At 44.7% G+C, this 4319-nt stretch overlaps 1 non-coding gene across 1 annotated transcript; it reads right to left on the reverse strand.

Annotated features, from left to right (window-relative positions):
* Nucleotides 1-3780: 3780 nt before the first annotated feature.
* On the reverse strand, nucleotides 3781-3972 carry LOC145361927 (U2 spliceosomal RNA). The gene has a single exon (XR_013889893.1). It is a non-coding gene; the product is annotated as a U2 spliceosomal RNA (small nuclear RNA).
* Nucleotides 3973-4319: the final 347 nt, after the last annotated feature.

Raw genomic sequence — 4319 nt, forward strand, 5'->3', positions numbered from 1 at the left:
TCAAGGAACATCACACTTATTTCTTGAATGCAGTTGACTGCTTGAGGAGTGTCTTGTGATCAGGTTTCTCCCCAAAGTCCTCCAAAACCCTTTCCTATAGGCCTCAATCTTCCCACCACTGCTGGAACTAGATGCCCACTCCTGAGTCCACCCCCCACTCCCTCCCCATGTCTACGGGGCTTCCTGACCTTTACCCCCTGCACACCCATCAGGATCCAACCTCCTACAGTCTAAGATTGACAAATGATTGTGTCTCCTGCTCACTACAGGCCACCCTTCTCACCCATTCTCCAAACCATTCCCTCTGCTTGAACAACACCTCCCGACCCCAGTTGTGTGTGTGTGTGCATGCATGTCAGCATGTTAAGTACTTGACAGCTCCCTTTGATACTTCCCTTTGACAGGTGCTTCCAACAGTTTTGACAGCTATGATAGTGTCAACGAATGATAAATTTAGGCAGTTTTTAATGGAAGTTTATGCTTACTTTTAACACTTCCAAAGGATACCTGATCCACACAAATGGGCACGTTACCCACCTCAAAGATGCCCCTGGACCAGATCCCAAGGTGTACCGCACCTCTCCAAGGGGTACCCTGGCTTTCTAAAGGAATCCACCAAGTTCAGGTGTGATTTACCTTGTCTATTCTGTACAAGTCGGGTTTCACCTTCCTGGTCCACCAAAATCCCACTTCAGTGGAGGTAGCTGATGATTTAACTGGCCGGCTGCCTCTAAACACACAGGTGATATGCTCCAGGCTCCCATTCCCATCCGGGGAAAATGGGAAGTGTCATGCTTAGCGGCTGGCTTTCCAATTTTTGAGCATTTCTGTTTTTTTTTTGCCATGACAGTGAATCTCTCTGTTGTGGCACAAATCTGGGCCACACTGTGGAGTTAAAATTACAAAACCTTGAACAATGGGTTCCTCTAACTTCTTGACAACCCGTTCCCTGCAGGTTAGGCCAGCGAACATTCTGCTAGGGAACTCTGATACTTTGGGTGGGATGTATCATGCTCCCCCACAGCGTACTTCATGGTGGCAGTCCACCATTGGCCAGAGGAGGGATCTTCTAGCCTTACAGTTGTCAGTGGGGTTTTCCATTGAATGCACCACTCACTGCTGGGAAACCCATAACGAGTGTGTATGCCATCAGCAGGAACGTCCCTCCAGAGCAGCTAGAAAGTTTAGACCTTAATGTTTTGTAGTTTAGAATATCAGCGTCTGCAGAGTTTTGCATTGATTTTTATAATCTAGACACTTTATAGCCAATTAATCACTTCTGAAGTCCAGTTGCTGTTGATTTGTAAGCCAATGTGATGTTTGTGTTGGGCAAGGGAATAAATGTTGGCCTGGGCCATGGGGGAAATTAAAAACAGAAAATGCTGGAACTGCTGAGCAGGTCAGGCAACATCTGCGGAGAGAAACAGTGTTAACGTTTCAGGTGAACGACCTTCCAGCAGAACTGAGGAAATATAGAAATGTCATAGGATTTGATCAAGTGAAAGACAGGCGGGATGAACAATAAAAGGGAATGTTTCTAATTAGGGAGAGGGCAGGAGCAATTAAATTACAAAATGTATCATGGTAAAATGTCAAAATGAGTAGTAATGTGAAAAATAAAGAAACAGAAAATGAGTCCAGACGACTAGATAGCAACTGGCAAATGTAATGTAAAGAAATAAACTAAAAGTAAAAAAACCACAAGATAAAATAGACACACAGAGGTTATGATCTAAAATCATTGAACTCTGTGTAGAAGGCTGTAAAGTGCCCAGTTGAAAGATGAAGGTGCTGTTCCTCGGGTTTGCCTCGAGCTTCGTGGGAATATGGCTACAGGTCAAGAGAAGAAATGTCAGAGTGGGAGTAAGGTGGAGAATTAAAATGACAAGCGGCAGGAGCCTCAGGGTAATATTTACAGACTGAATGGTGAGCTTCTGCAAAGTGGCCACCTAATCTAGATTTGGTCCACCACCCCCCTGGTCCGCCTCTCTCACGCCCCCCCTCAAACCACCCCCCCCCCACCACCCCCCCAGACACACACACCCACACACACCCACACACACCCACACACACACATACACACAGCATGTAGAGGAGGCCACATCATGACAGCGAATACAGTATATTAAATTGAAAGAAATGCAAGTGAACCAAGTTTCACTTGCTGGCTCTCGGATAGCGTGAAGGGAAGAGGTAAAAGGGCAGGTGTTGCATCTCCTATGCTTTAACTAAATGGTTCTATAGGAATAAGGGGGCTGTTGGGGGGAACTGAGAAGCAGACCATGGTGTCGAGATGGGAGTGGTCCCTTCAGAATGCTGAAAGGGACGGGGTCAGAGTGAGATACGTTTGGCGATGGGTAGTCATGAAGATGGTGAAAATGGTGGGGGAAGCTCCAATGTCGCATGGAATGTTGGTTGCATCAGATTAAATCTCACAGGATCCAGGGTGAGGTAACCAATTGCATACAAAATTGGCCTGACAACAAAAGACAGAGGATGGTTGTAGAGGGTTGTTTTTCAAACTGGAAGCCTGTGACCAGTGGAGTGCCCCAGAAGCAGTGAAGGAAGTTATCTAGGATTGCAATGGGATCTTGATCAATTGGGCTGTTGGGCTGATGAATGGTAGCTGGAATTAAATTTCAATAAATGTGAGGTGAGGAGACCAGGGCAGGACTTACTCAATTAATGATAGGGCATTGGGGAGATTTACAGAGCAAAGAGATCTAGAGGTATACGTTCATAACTCATTGAAAGTGGAGTCACAGGTGGACAGAGTGGTGAAGAAGGGGTTCAGCATGCTTGGTTTCATTGGTCAGAACATTGAATACTGGAGTTAGGACATTTTGTTGAAGTTGCACAAGATAATGGTAAGGCTGTACTTGGAATACTGTGTGCAATTCTGGTCACCCTATTATAGAAAGGATATTATTAAATGAGAAAGAGTGCAGAAAAATTGACTAGGATACTGGGACTTGATGGTTTGAGTTGTAAGGAGAGGTTGGATAGACTGGGTTTCTTTTCTTTGGAGCGTAGAAAGCTGAGAGGTGATCTGAAAGGGGTCTATAAAATAATGAGGGGCATAAATAAGATAGATAGTCAATATCTGTTCCAAAGTTAGGGGAGTCTAAAACTAGAGGGCATAAGTTTGAGATGAGAGAGGAGAGTTACAAAAGGGTCCAGAGAGGCAATTTTTGCACTCAGAGAGTCGTGAACCAGCTGCCAGAAGTAATAGTAGAGGCAGGTTTAATTTTGTCTTTTAAAGAGCATTTAGATAGTTACATGAGTAAGGTGAGGATAGAGGGAAATGGGTCAAATGTGGGCAATTGAGACTAGCTTAGTGCTAAATATTGGACAAGTTGGGCTGAAAGGCCTGTTACCATGTTGTAAACCTCTATGATTCTATGATATCAAAAGCTGGTGGGTTGGAAGATGATGACATAGGAAAACTTATCATGATTCTGAGAAGGAGGGGAAAGAGAAGTGTCTGAAACAGATCAGCCATGGGAAAGGGTCCTGTTAACCATACTGGAACAGAATCCTTGGCTGAGGAAAAGAGGAAGACATATTGAAAGGGCTAATATTGAAGGTCTAGTGTGAGAGTCTGGCACCTGCAGGGTTAATGTGGGACTGAGTAGAGTACCATCCACACAAATTTTTTTTTAAACTTTATTCCAATCCAATCAAGTCAAATTAAACCCAATTCAGAGTCCCAACAAGTTGGGACATTCCCGATCCAAGCTGACAAGACAGGGCTCTCACCGCCTGCCTTGGGCTTGATCTACATGATCCAAGCTGACTGGAGTAGGTGTAGCTCCTCCTCCAGGGCTTGATCTTATTTGCATCTTAGCCAAATGGCCGAGATGCCGCTTTAAAAAATTGCTTCAAATGAAGCTGAAATGTAACCTAATGACTTCAACCAAGTGCAGCATGTCGATACTACACTTGATCTTAGCCAAAAGGCCGAGAAGATCCACACAACCCAAAGCTGGGGCCAGTGTGGTGATGAACAGGGATTGGTTAAGACCTAAGCTCCTAGCCTTCACCTTTTACTGCAGATGTGTAAATAGTTCTACTTGATAAAGACTTTCAGTTAATCTGAAGACGAGGAAGACTTCTTTTAAATACATTATTCTGCTCCCAACACACTCCTAACGTGGTGGCAGTTGAGGATCAAAGCCTCTCAACCTCATTACAATGCTGAAAAAAACTGAGATGCTGTTGGAGTCCTGGCATCCTGAAAGTTCAGGCCCTAAGTACAGGGCATGGGCCCAATCCACCATCTGTCCTCCAAGCATTTCCAAGGAAATAGAGACTAATGT

This window comes from Carcharhinus amblyrhynchos, chromosome 2 (genome assembly GCF_965287045.1).
Source record: "Carcharhinus amblyrhynchos chromosome 2, sCarAmb.v2.hapA, whole genome shotgun sequence".
Taxonomy (NCBI): domain Eukaryota; kingdom Metazoa; phylum Chordata; class Chondrichthyes; order Carcharhiniformes; family Carcharhinidae; genus Carcharhinus; species Carcharhinus amblyrhynchos.